This window comes from Scardinius erythrophthalmus, assembly GCF_964197995.2.
Source record: "Scardinius erythrophthalmus genome assembly, chromosome: 20".
Classification (NCBI taxonomy): domain Eukaryota; kingdom Metazoa; phylum Chordata; class Actinopteri; order Cypriniformes; family Leuciscidae; genus Scardinius; species Scardinius erythrophthalmus.
The window spans coordinates 23240084-23255135 of NC_138240.1; positions in this window are offsets into that span (position 1 = coordinate 23240084).

A 15052-nucleotide genomic window follows, 5' to 3' on the forward strand; every position below is an offset into this window, starting at 1 on the left:
TTATGCAGTGGTGTCCAGTGCATGGATCAAATGTAAGTTAAAACTGAAAATAAAGAAATGTTATGCTTTATGCATAAGAAATATATTCTGCATCTCTTAGATCATTCATCAAATTGACACTGGGCATGTGAACCCTGTACAGAAATGTTCTCGCTTTAATCATTCTGGTGATGCAATCATCAGAGTTGACATAAAATGTATGTAGCTACTATACAAGTCTTGTGATCTCATGTTAGACTTTTCTGTAATTTCTACAGTTATTTACTTTAAATCACCCAGTATTTTACTGCTATTTCACTTGACAGTAAATAACTGTGATTCCCATTGCATCATGGGAATTTTCCGTAAAGTTGCGATTTTCTAGGTTGATATGGCTAGGAACTATACTCTCATTCCTGCGTAATAATCAAGAAACTTTGCTGCCGTACCATGAGTGCAGCAGGCGTAATGATATGACGCAGCGCCTGAAAATAGTCCCCAGCTCGGTAACTTCCAACGTGACCGGGACTAAGTTTGTCTAACCTATTAGACTTATTTTCAGGCGCTGCGTCATATCATTACGCCTGCTGCACTCATGGTACGGCAGCAAAGTTTCTTGATTATTACGGTTATTCGGTCTTAGTACACAATGTAACTACAGAAGAGTCAAGTTTTAAATAGGAAAAATATCTAAACTCTTTGGTCATTTTTTTGAGAGAGATGCTAATGGTCTTGTCCAATTCAATGATCTATGCTCAGCTATGCTAAAAGTGGTACCGCCAGACCCGGAGTTTGGCTGAATGGATTCGAAAACGGTAAAACTCAACTGTTTAACTCTGGGGGAGTTGTAAAATGAGGCTATTTCCAAAAAAAGTGGAGTATCCCTTTAAGGGTTTTTATAGGACACATGATGTGATGTTGCCCCCGGGTGGTTAGGCGGGGGAGCTGGTAAACCAGGCACTGTAATAAAGTCATGCTTCGAGAGCACTTGTTGGAAATCTCTCTCCGTGTTTATTTAAGTTAGAGCTTAACTCTTAACTCTTACTTAACTCTACAGTAACTTCTTGTTGACGTTCGAAGTTTTGTCAAACAAAACGTAGGCTAGCTCGACCCTCCCTCCACCTCATCCGGTCCCCTCCCCCTCCCCTTCCCCTCTGTGCATCCTGAAACAGTCATGACCCATTTAGAAAAACCAAACTAGATTTACACACCTGTCCAGCAAAAACAGAGCCACCTGAATTTCGGATTGGAAGCCCTTCTGCCGGCGGAGTTCTCGCCACCTTTTGAACGCTTTTCAGATGTAAATTCGGGACTTCGCGTTCCTTCTCCTTTTCCCTATTCTTTGTTATTAATTGTCGTCTCTTTGGTCGTGTGTCGGCCATATCAAAATTCTCAAGAATATACCATTTTAACGTTAGTCGTTAACATTCTGTGTGTGTTGCAGTAAACATTTTACAAAAGATAACCTTAAAAATGTTAATTATAGATAAAGACAGAAACACCTGTTCACCGGTCATTTTCCTCAGCTGTAGGCAAAGGCAAGTTTCAAATCAGTGCTTCTCCGGGAGACTAGCGCTAAATTAATCCTCTAGTTTAGCGCCATCTACTGTTTTAGAAGAGGAAGTTGCTCAACTGCATTTGTGAGAAAATCTACCAGGACACATTTGTGAGAAAATCGAGCCGAGAGATCTCATAAAAAGCCAAGTGTCTCACAATAATGACAGACAGATATGCATTTGTTTGCACTAGATTCAGTATTTGTTTCAAAGGTTACATGCAATTTATAGGATTTTTTTGTATTTATTTGAGAAATATTATCTAGGCTCAATTATTTATATTTGTAAAACACAATACATATTTGTTACTCCACTGCATTTTCACTCAAATTGACTTTTGTACCTGCACATTGCTTTCTGTTTGACCCAACTTATGGGCCCTCCATGCCTGGCCCCTCATCGGGTACCCAGGGACCTTCCTGAGAAGGTCTTGAACACAATCACTGAGGCTAGGGCCCCGTCTACCAGGCGCCTTTATGTTCTGAAGTGGTCAGTGTTCTCCAGCTGGTGCTCGGAAAAACTCTTTGAACCAGGGTCATGCGAGGTACAGTATCTGTGGTACTCTCCTTCCTAGAAGGGTTGTTGGACGCGGGCCGTTCCCCGTTCACGCTCAAAGTTTATGTGCATTGCACCTCATCATGCTCCGGTGGCTGGTCAATCATTAGGAAGAAACAACCTGGTGGTACGGTTTCTAAAAGTAGCCAGGAGGATGAACCCCTCCAGACCTCCGTCTGAGCCATCTTGGGACCTCTCCACGGTCCTTGGGGCCCTAAGAGACCACCTTTTGAACCGCTCCAGTCGGTTGATCTTAAACCTCTCTCGCTAAAGACTGCTCTCCTGCTGGCATTGGCATCTATCAAGCGAGTGTGGGATCTTCAGGCCCTCTCTGTGAGCCCTTCCTGTTTGGAGTTTGGATTGGATGACTCCAGGGTCATCCTCAAACCCAGAACTGGCTATGTACCCAAAGTGCTCTCAACGCCGTTTAGAGCACAGGTTATCACATTATTAGCTCTTCCCCCTTCTGCTGAGGATGGGAAGGCTAATCTACTCTGCCCTGTCAGAGCACTGAGAATCTATCTGGAGCGTTCTGCGTCTTTTTGTACAAAGCAGACAAAGAACAGCTCTTTGTCTGCTTTGGTGGCCGATCTAAGGGATATCCAGTCAAGTAGCAAAGACTGTCTAGATGGATAGTGGATGCCATATCTATGGCATATACCTCAATGGGTCAGGTTTGCCCTATAGGTATTAGAGCTCATTCGACGAGAGGCATGGCTTCGTCTTGGGCTTGGTCCTCTGGGTTTCCTATTCAGGATATTTGTGCGGTGGCCGTCTGGTCCTCGCCTTTCACATTTATGAAGTTCTATAACATGGAGGGAGTGAAGGTACTTTCGGTATGATTAAGGCCCAATGGTGTCTGGTCTTGTCTACGAGTTATGTCACTGTGCGCAAACACATATCCATTTGATTATAAAACCCGCCTTTGGCCGGTTCTATTTCCCCATACTAATAGACCCGACGGTGTCCGGTCTTATTGGTACATTATGTTGGTTAAGATACTGACATATATATATATATATATATATATATATATATATATATATATATATATATATATATATATATATATATATATATATTACCGACAGTGTCCTGTCTGTTCAGTATATATACTTGGGTTCTGGCTTGTTTCTGTGAGCTATGGGGTCCTGAGCTACAGTAGACAACCAGTTACTTATAGTGCAGCGTTTTACATGGCGTCCCCACTGCATATAGCTACGCAATACGAAGTGACCGTTCTAGAAAGGGAACTACCTGGTTACTATCGTAACCTCGGTTCCCTGAGAGTAGGGAGCGAGTATTGCGTAGCCGGCCGCACTATGGTAACCTGGCAAGTTGTCGCTTCAGTCGTTTAAACCTGCTAAAATGGCATTTTCGGGGACTAATATAGGCTAAGGCCACGCCCCTTTGGCGGGCTCTGACGTGTAATGGCGCCCGCGCCATTGGATATGCAGTTGCCGCAGCACAGCCAATGAGTGAGCCAGACACTCACTGTGCTAGCTGTGCAGCTGCAAATGCGTTTTACATTTTAGGCTTCAGTACATCGAGGAAAAGGAGTTTCCCCCACTGCGTATAGCTACGCAATACTCGTTCCCTACTCTCAGGGAACCGAGGTTACGATAGTAACCCATAGACTGTAAAAAATATGGACAAAGCGTCTGTGACGTCACCCATAGACTTTCTGAAGAACGGTTTTGAGGCTGTTTATGGGGGGTATGGGCGGCGCCATCTTGGAAAATCTTGGGAAATCCTAACCCCGCCCACCTTGTGGCCAATCCATATATGGGTAAAGCACGCAAGTCCGTTTATTCTGCAAATGGAACAGCGCGCGTCACTCAGCTCGCTCTGCTACGATACTCCGGTTATCTCTGTATGTATATTTTAGGCAACAATAAAACAAAATATGTTATAAAACACCACACTGCCTCTTTTCATTTTCATTTAAAGAAATCTTAAACATTATAGCCACACAAATGTGGTTCAGGCAACGCATATTGATTATACTCACTGCATATAACGTTAGCCTATTTATAACAAAACGAAATATAAAACACAACCCTGCCTCTTTTCGTTTAAATATAATATAAAAATATTAAACATTTTAATATGGTCCAGGCAATATGTGCATTTGTACAAAACAACAGATGTTGCAGTAAACAACATTACAGATCATCTTCGTTGTATTAAAATTTAAAATGACAAAACTCAACCCAGTCTCTTTTTGTCAAATTTCAGTTTTATCAATATTAGCCATTATAAAAGTATAAGTAAAATGTACAAGAAGCTATACAAATAACGCAAACAATTCAGTCAAACATACAAAGTCAGCGCTCTAGTCTAACCATACAACGGCAAAGTTAAATAGCTTATAAAGTTATCAAACTTCCCCTCAGCCAAAACGATTGGCCAGGAAACAAATTATAGATTCACGAGACCAAAAATCGTCCGTTAGATATACACAAGACGAATCATATCTCATGTTTAACCACTACAGAGACGCCAGAGTCAGCGGCAAACGTCAGAACGACTAGCCGAGGAAAGGCTGTTCCAGGCGGGGTACATGAGCGCCGAGCGCCCGGTGATCGCCTGCATCTCACAAAATTTTCATAAATCTTTATAAATAAACCACAGATTTGAGCTTTAAACAACTAGGCTACATTCTCGCCAGAAAAACTCTTAAAACTACATTTCATGATACAAAAACAGTAGTATTAGATTTCAACTGTATATTAAAAAATGGCGCTTCTTATGTTGTCATTCTCCTTGGCGCAGCCTATGCTCGTTATCAGAAAATTCACCCCCTCACAGTTGTCAGGCACTCGGAACCTATAGAAAAATACAATAAAAGTCCATGGGACCAACCTGCAAAAACATGAATTTATGACCGGCCCACTATATGATCATAAACACCACCCATCTTTGCACGCCCTTAATTATATGCATACCAACTCCTATTCATTAAAACCACTAATGCCATGTAATGAGTGAGTATACAGATGAAATAAGTAAAAATTTGACATTTATTAATACAGTTGAACTATACTACACAGTGATGAACCCTGAAACAAGCTATAAGCTGCATTGGCATAGCAATACAAGTGTTTTTTACAGGATTTTTGTTAAAACTATGGTGGTGGGACCTCGGTCCTTCTAGGGGGGTTGGGGGGCATGCCCCCCCGCGAGAAAATTTTGTGCATTTTAATGTTAAATTCATCAATCTGGTGCACTTTGAGAGTTCAAAATGAAAAGCTCCAACCCATATTCAGTGTGCAAATTAAACAAAGAAAAATTCAAACCTCTTTTAGTTACAGTAGGGGGAGACCAGGGACAGTTGTAACACTTTTTGCCATTTTAGCAATACATCAAAAACAATTTATACTGGAATAACCAATTTGTTATATTATAAACTTCAATCTGTCAACTTCTGAAACAATGTATTTAAGTGGTTTTATGAAATATGTACAGGTTGCAAAATAGATTTTAATACAGTATCTCCACTGTTACAACCGTCCCAGTGTACAGGGACGGTTGTAACACATGTCAGGGACGGTTGTAACATGTCTAAAATATACATAATTAATCAATCATATTCTCAAAATGGAAAATATTATTAATCACTCATGTTATTGTGACTATTCATTTAAAGGAGAACTCCGGTCAATTTTAACATTGAGCTCATTTTTTTGTACATTTGGAGTGCTGTCAATACAGAGAACAACGACAAAAATCGGTGTTGCCTACACCGAGTTATTCTATTTTAAAAATTTGCACCCTGTTGACTTCAATGGGGCAAGTACTGTACTAAACCTGCTTTTAGCCTCTTAACATCCTTGATGTGTCATTACAAGTGCACAGAAAATGTGAGTGATTCCTTCAGAGTGAACACGAGTGAATCTGACTGCAGTAGATGTGAAAGATATGTATAAAATTATGTTATTTAAGCCAGCGCAAATACCTGTGTTTACATCCTGTTTTCGGTTGAAGTCCAAAGTAGTCGATTGCCGAGTTCACGCGCGTGATCATAGGTAACTAAACCTATGCGTGTGAACTCGACAATCGATTACTATGGACTTCGACCGAAAACAGGAAGAAAATACAGGTATGTGCGCTGGCTGAAATAACATCATTTTTATTAATATCTTTCACATCTACTGCAGTCAGATTGAACCGTGATCACTCTGAAGGAATCACTCACAATGGCTGTGCACTTGTAATGACACATCAAGGATGTTAAGAGGCTAAAAGCAGGTTTAAAACTTGCCCCATTGAAGTCAACAGGTTGCACATTTTAAAAATAGAATAACACGGTGTAGGCAACACTGATTTTTGTCGTTGTTCTCTGTATTGACAGCACTCCAAATGTACAAAAAAATGAGCTCAATGTTAAAATTGACTGGAGTTCTCCTTTCATTTAATGTTTTTAAGGAATGATTACCTTTTTTTCATGCTACATGACAAAAAAGAGGTGAAACTGTCAAATTATAATACAAGAAATTTATTTAATGGGTAGAACACCTCAAAAAAGTTTAAAGTACTTTTAAGTACTTTTCATTTCATTTTCATTTGCTAAACTATGCAGGTTTTTTTAGCTTGATTAGTTTTTACAATATAAATGACACTTGTATGGTGATAACTGGGATAGTTGTAACGGGGCGTTACAACTGTCCCCGTATCACCAACCATGATTTGATCTCATGTGAGCTAGCTTGACTGCTAGTTTGACACTTGTTAGCCATTTCTATTTGTAGCTTACAAAACAGTGATTCTTATAATACTTGTTTGAATTCATAGACATTTGATCCTATAACAGCATCCAAAAAAGTACATCAGAATAAAAAGTATTTTTTTACCTCAAATCAACATTTTTTTATAAAACTCTGTCAAGAAGTTTCAGATGTGGCTCCCTTTTTGCAAGAATGGAGGGACACTAACAGAGCATGAGCACAGTGAGTAACATCACTGTAGGTTGTTTCTGATTGGTGGAATTCAAAGTGTTACAACCGTCCCGTGTTACAACTGTCCCTGGTCTCCCCTACTATTTACATTACACCTACTACATAATAATACTTATAATATTAATCCAATGACAGTAATAGCCATATTTTGTAAAACAAATGCACTGAAAAATAAAGGAAACTTTCATAATTAGTGTTGTACCAATTTCTATACTTGAAAGAGATAAGCACATGATCTTTTATTTTGACGCAAACTGCGTCAAGCTTTTATTTTGGCGGAAAACATGGTTTACAAAAGCCTCTCGTTAAATTTCTAGTGAATTGCGGTAATCGTCAAATATGCAGATGTGGAAATACTCTGTAACTGGGTTCTCTTACGAGAGGTTCTCTCGTATTGCGTAAGTAGCTTACGCATCGGGAAAGTCTTCTTTCTTCGAGATCTGAAGCCAAAAAATTATCCTTAATTTTGTATTCATTGTCAACGCAGTGCAGCAGCCGACAGACCTAGGCAGGCTGTATAAGCGTGCTCATTGGCTGCTCGGCTGCAACTGCTTAAGCCTATCGGTGAGCGCTATGAACGCGGCAACCAATGAGGGCGCTTCGCGCCCTCCGCGCCCTTCTAACCGTCAGAATGGGCGTGGCCAGCGTGTATATATTCAGCGCTCACAGGCTAAAATTCTGATTTTCTTGTCTTCAGCGAAGCTCTTCGCATCGCTGGATCTGGAGAAGCCGCCGCCGTTGAAACCAGCGACCAGCAAGCCTAGGACAGCGCCTGAAGAAGCCGGCCGCCTTTGCCGCCTTCAGCCTTCCGTGCCTGCTACGCTATCCGGCGTCATATACTTTTTCACTGCTGTGTGTTCGCCTACTGCAACACACCCTCTTCTCTAAAAGAGCACGGGGCGTTTTTCTAAAAATGCCCCGTTTTTCTTGCGGCTCGTGCCACGCCACGCTCAGCGACGGAGACCGCCATCTCATCTGCGCTCTCTGCCTGGGCCGCGATCACGCCGCCACCGCACTCTCCACGGGCGGCTGCCCCGAGTGCGAGGAACTTCCAATGTCGACCCTGCGGGCTCGGCTTGAAGTTTTCGATCAGCATGTCTCCCCGCCCGTCCCTGCTGGGCCGCGCAAGAAGAAGCGCCGCTCACAGCGACCGCCGGAGACCAACCAGGCGCACAGAAGCTCGCCGGAGTCTCTCCCTCGAGCTTCTCCCTCGCCTTCCCCGCCCCCCCTCTCGGCCGCGCAGCCGCCGGCTCTCGCCCGCGCCTCCGCCGCTTCTGGGGATGAGGCGGATGACTTTGGTGAACGCGCCGCGGACAGCTGTTCTCTCCTGGCCTCTGACAGTGAGGAGTGGTCCACTGCCTCCTCGTCAGTCCAGGATTCAGGCCGATCTCGAGCGGGCGAGGACGCGGAGCTTTTACGCCTCCTCACGCGAGCTGTCGAACAGCTGGGCCTTGACTGGTCTTCCCCGGAAGAACCAGCCCCGAACAGACTCGACGGCTGCTTCCTTCACCACCGCCGCCGACAGCCGGCGTCCAGAAAAGCACCCTTCCTGCCGGAGCTTCACAGCGAGCTCTCGAAGTCGTGGAATGCTCCATTCTCCGCGAGAGTGTCTTCACATGCCTCATCGACGCTCTCACAGGTTGACGGCGCCGCTGAGAAGGGGTATAATTCCATCCCCCCTGTGGAGGAGACGGTCGCAGCGCACCTTTGCCCGCCCTCTCGTTGGCGCTCAAAGGCTGCCCTCCCGTCCAAAGCATGCAGGACCACTTCAGCCCTCGTCGGCCGCGCTTTCGCCGCCGCGGGGCAGGCCGCATCAGCACTACACTCTATGGCAGTACTGCAGATTCTCCAGGCTAACCTCCTCCGTGATCTGGACGAGAAGCGCTCGGAGCCTGCTTCCCTTACGGATTTGAGGAGCGCGACGGACCTTTCCCTTCGCGCCACGAAATCCGCTGCCCAGGCCATTGGAAGGTGCATGGCCTCTCTGTCAGTTACAGAGAGGCATCTCTGGCTCACGCTCGCGGACATGAGGGAGTCTGAGCGCGCGGTGTTTCTCAACGCCCCCCTCTCCCCCACCGGCCTGTTCGGCCCAGCGGTTAGCGGGATCGTCGACCGCTTTTCGGAGGTGAAAAAGACTTCTGAGGCAATGAATTTGTTTCTGCCTCGACGCTCCAGACCCGCTGCACGCCGTCCTTCGGACCAGCCTGCACAAAGCTCTGCCCAGCGTCCAGCTCGACCTCCGTCCTCGCAGCGACGACAGGGCGGCCGCCCTCGCTCTCGCTCGACCAGCCGCGCTAGACAGCCGCCTCCCCGGGGACCCCGGCAGAGGATCGCGGTGAAGCCTGAGCCTCCAAAATCCTCCTAGCCCGAGGAGAGAAGCGACGATTAGGTCCCGCCGCGGCCGGACCGTCGTCAAAGCTTCAAGCTCTGTCAGTCCCCGTTGCCACGGTTACTGCAGACACTCATTTTGCAGCCAACGAGCCGGTGAACTCACCCTCTCGCCTGCACACAACCGCCGTTTTCACGGCGACCCAGAGAAATCTCAAAGAGAGTATTATGCCTGGTCGCGCGCCTCGCGCTGTAAGTGTTTCAAATGCAGTAAATGTGCCCACTTATCTGTGTTCACCTCTGCACACAAGCACTGTAAACCCCGTGTCTCTCACAGAGCCCACTCGCATAAAGCTGGCACAAGCCGCTCGAGTGTCAAAAGTAGGTCATGTGTCCACCCCGCTGTGCCCACACCTACCCACTGCCCGCTCTGTTACACAACCCCTCTGTACCGGTCAGGTTATAAACACGGATGCTGTGCCCGCTTCTACGCGCTCACACATCCGCTCTCGTACTTTGCCCCCGACGCCGCCTTCGAGCGTCATGCTTCACACTGTATGTTCCCCGTCAAAGACCACCGGGACGCTGTGTGTAAAACGGCCGGTCACCGCTGTGAGCGACCCGCCGTATCTAAGCACCGAGAGCGCGCGCATCACGCCCGCCCCTCCGTTTCGAGCTCTCGAGCCCGCGATCAGCGGCGATCAGAGCCCGGAGGCTATTCTGCCCCTGGCCGCACACGCGAAAGCGTGGGAAGCTATTCCAGGCGCGTCAGAATGGGTGCTGAGCACAGTAAAACGAGGCTATACTCTGCAGTTCGCTCACCGCCCTCCGCGCTTTCAAGCGCGCGTCGAGACCAGAGTGAATGGGGAAGTAGCACATCTACTTCGAGCAGAAATAGCCACACTTCTGTGCAAAAGGGCAATAGAACCGGTTTCCCCTTCCATGAGCGAGTCGGGCTTTTACAGCCGTTATTTCCTCGTTCCCAAGAAGGACGGAGCTCTCAGACCAATTCTAGATCTGAGACGTTTGAACAAGGCTCTTATGAAAAGACCGTTCAAAATGCTCACAACCAGACAAATCCTCGCGCAAATTCGCCCGAGGGACTGGTTTATATCTCTCGATCTGAAAGACGCATATTTTCAGATCCAGATAATACCCCGTCACAGGCCATTCTTGAGATTCGCCTTCGACGGTCAGGTATATCAGTACACCGTCCTGCCGTTCGGCCTGTCTTTGGCACCTCGCACATTCACGAAGTGCATGGACACGGCTCTCGCTCCCCTGAGGGGTCGGGGAATGCGAATTCTGAACTACTTGGACGACTGGCTGATCCTAGCACAGTCAGAGGCCGAACTCATCGCCCACAGAACAGTGCTTTTAAGCCATCTGGACAGCCTGGGGCTTACGGTCAACTGGACCAAGAGCTCGCTCGTGCCCAGTCAATCAACCTCTTTTCTGGGTTTGGATCTGGACACTGTAGCGATGACGGCCCGCCTGTCGACACAGCGCGCGCGCTGCATTCGACGCCTGGCCGCGTCCCTCCGGCCCGGCAGCACCGTACCTCTCAAAACATTTCAGAGGCTACTGGGTTGCATGGCCTCAGCCGCAGCAGTGCTTCGGCTGGGTCTTTTACGAATGCGCCCGCTACAACGCTGGCTGAATGCCCGAGTGCCTCACAGAGCATGGGCTTCCGGCGGTATTCGCATCAGAGTGACTCAGAGCTGCGTTTCAGCTCTGAAGCCCTGGTTAGCGGCCGACTGGTACCAGCGGGGAGTGACAATGGGAGCTATCTCACACCGCAAAGTTATCTCGACGGACGCTTCCACCTCAGGCTGGGGCGCTCTGTTCGAGGGCAAACCGGCTTTTGGCCTATGGTCAGACCGGGAAAGATGCCTCCACATAAACTGTTTGGAGATGATAGCGGTCGAGAACGCGCTCAGGCGCTTCCTCCCATTCATACGGGATCACCATGTGCTAGTCCGCTCGGACAACATGTCCGTGGTATCCTATGTGAACCGACAGGGCGGTGTCAGATCCAGGAACCTGTGCAGGCTGACAGAACGCCTCCTCGTGTGGGCTTACCGCTCGCTGCGCTCGCTGAGAGCCGCGCACGTGCCGGGCCACCTGAATGTCGGTCCAGACAGACTGTCCAGGGACAACATTCCCCCGGGAGAATGGTCTCTGCACCCCCAGACAGTCCAGTTTCTCTGGCGCCTATTCGGCAGAGCGGAAATCGACCTCTTTGCGTCGAAAGACAATGCTCAATGCCCGAAGTTTTACTCGAAGAGCGAGGACGCGCTGTCCCAGACATGGCCCAGCCTCCCGCTGTATGCTTTTCCTCCAATCTCCCTGTTGCCACAGGTCATTTCGAGGATCAGAGAAACGCACCACTCAGTGCTGCTTATAGCCCCGCGATGGGAAAACCAAACTTGGTACCCAGAGCTAGTGAGGCTGTCGCACTCACCCCCATGGCCGATCCCGGTGAGAAAGGATCTCCTCTCCCAAGCCGCTGGATCGATCTGGCATCCCCATCCAGAGCGCTGGTCGCTGCATGCATGGGTGATCAACGGATACCCGTTGACCTGTCAGAAGGGGTCGTGAACACGATCACGCAGTCCAGAGCCCCCTCCACGAGACGGCTCTACGCGTCTAAATGGTCGGTGTTTTCTAAATGGTGCGCTACTCAAAACCTGGATCCGCGCGCATGCGGGGTTCCGCGGGTGCTCTCCTTCTTGCAAGAGCTGTTGGAAAAGGGCAGATCCCCTTCCACGCTCAAAGTATATGTGGCCGCTATTACAGCGTTCGCTGAGACGACGCTCGGCCGGGCAATGGGAAGGAATGAGCTCATTATCCGCTTCCTCAGAGGAGCTAGACGGATGAACCCCCCGCGGCCCCCCTCGGTTCCCTCGTGGGATCTGTCCTTGGTCCTGGCGGCCCTAAAGGCTTTTCCCTTTGAACCGCTTGAATCCGCGGATCTAAGGTATCTGTCGCTTAAAACCGTTTTTCTGATAGCTTTGTCTTCAGTCAAACGAGTGGGTGATTTGCACGCGCTATCTGTTAGCCCTGCATGTCTCGAGTTCGGGCCGAATGACTCGAAAGTCATTCTCAGACCGAGGCACGGTTACATCCCCAAAGCGATTGGAACCCCATTTAGGGCACAAGTTATTTCCCTCTCGGCTCTGCCAGCATCCGATGGTGGGGACAGTGATAACCTCCTATGCCCTGTCCGGGCGCTGAGAGTTTACATCACGCGCTCCGCCGCTTTCAGGCGTTCAGAGCAGCTCTTTGTTTCCTTCGGCGGACGCACCAAGGGTCTTGCCGCCTCGAAGCAGAGCTTGTCCAGGTGGATAGTGGACGCGATAGCAGCAGCTTATGCCTCCAAACACCTGCAGTGCCCTCTGGGCATCAGAGCCCATTCCACTAGAGGCATGGCCTCGTCGTGGGCCTGGTCCAGCGGAATTTCTATCCACGACATTTGTATGGCGGCGGGCTGGGCCTCCCCGTCTACATTCGTGAGGTTTTAAAACCTGGAAGTTCCTGCCCTACAGGCAAAAATATTGTCAGTATAAGTGACATGTATGCTCTGCCCAGCTCCCGTGTGCAGACTACGTTCATATGCTGGCACTATTCTGGTAACTACTCAGGGTGAAGTGTTGACTCAGACCGGCTGTTCCGTTCTGTTTCCTATTTCCCGTTACGCGCTGTGATCGGTGCTGGCCCGCGCTGCTGGCCGCCCGCATTGTTCTCTGCCGCGTGGGAATTTTTCTCTTCATGTGAGACCGACTATGTCGTTTTCTCCTACCCTTATGAGTGCTTATGTACTGTTTGGGCTCGCTCCGCCGGCCCTACTGTTGTACTGCTATGTTTATAGACCGGCCGCGCTGCTCTATTTCATATGCTGCATGAAGTGCATGTACTACGCTGGCCCGTCTCTCGACCGGCCACATTTTCCAGCAGAGTGTTTTCCCCGGTTCCCCTGGGATTCATGGGCTGGATGCTCGGCGCACACGGCGTTGACAAAGGGTTCCCGATGCGTAAGCTACTTACGCAATACGAGAGAACCTCTCGTAAGAGAACGTACTCGGTTACTAACGTAACCTCGGTTCTCTCTAGAAGAGGGAACGAGTATTGCGTAACCTGCCGTGTCGCGCCACGAGCTTTTGCGCTTCAGACTGCGAAAACCAGAATTTTAGCCTGTGAGCGCTGAATATATACACGCTGGCCACGCCCATTCTGACGGTTAGAAGGGCGCGGAGGGCGCGAAGCGCCCTCATTGGTTGCCGCGTTCATAGCGCTCACCGATAGGCTTAAGCAGTTGCAGCCGAGCAGCCAATGAGCACGCTTATACAGCCTGCCTAGGTCTGTCGGCTGCTGCACTGCGTTGACAATGAATACAAAATTAAGGATAATTTTTTGGCTTCAGATCTCGAAGAAAGAAGACTTTCCCGATGCGTAAGCTACTTACGCAATACTCGTTCCCTCTTCTAGAGAGAACCGAGGTTACGTTAGTAACCGAGTACGTTATGGGTCGCTACACTCATGACATGGCCTAAGTGTTTTGAAAGTAGTTCTGCTTACCGCAGGCTCTACACTCTCTCATCTCTCTCCTGATCCTCCGTCCTCACTATCCTCATCTGCCGCTGGAGCTGATGAAGGTCAGAAAACATGTATTTTGACACATTTTACAGCATCTGCTTTAAGGGCCTGTTTCTATTTTTTCACGCTATTTCTCTGCACATTCCTTGCGTTTCTTCTCCATCTCGCTGACTATATTGACAGATACACACTGACACTGCTGCACGCTCGCTCACTCGTTTAAAGTTGTGATTGGGCCAGCCCAGTGTCAATCAAGAAAAGAACCAATGGGCCGCTGATCTACATGTTTCATGGATTGGTCTGTCAGAAAAAAAAAACTAACACTGACTTTTTTTGGACCAATGCATTACAACGGCACAAACCCAGCGCCGCCAATTAAGCAAAACAAAACAAAACGAATGGGCCGCCGATGTACAAATTTTATGGGCCGTAAAAAAAAAAGTATTTATGAGATGTATCGGCCCAAAAAGCACGTCAAAATATAAAATGTTTTCTGACCTTTGTCAGTTCCAGCGGCAGATGATGATAGTGAGGACGGAGGATCAGGAGAGAGATGAGAGAGTGTAGAGCCTGCGGTAAGCAGAACTAGCCTACTTTCAAAACACTTCCATGTCATGAGTGTAGGAACCCATAACCCGGTTACAGATTATTTCCACATCTGCGTAGTTGACGATTACCGCAATTCTCTAGAAATTTAACGAGAGGCTTTTGTAAGCCATGTTTTCCACCAAAATAAAAGCTTGATGCAGTTTGTGTCAAAATAAAAGATCATGTGCTTATCTCTTTCAAGTATAGAAATTGGTACAAAACTGATTATGAAAGTTTCCTTTATTTTTTAGTGCATTTGTTTTACAAAATATGGCTATTACTGTCATTGGATTAATATTATAACTGTTATGTAGTAGGTGTAATGTAAATAGACACTGTAACTAAAAGAGGTTTGAATTTTTCTTTGTTTAATTTGCACACTGAATATGGGTTGGAGCTTTTAATTTTGAAAGTGCACCAGATTGATGAATTTAACATTAAAATGCAAAATAAATTCTCACGGGGAGGGGGGGGGGGGCATGCCCCCGAAAT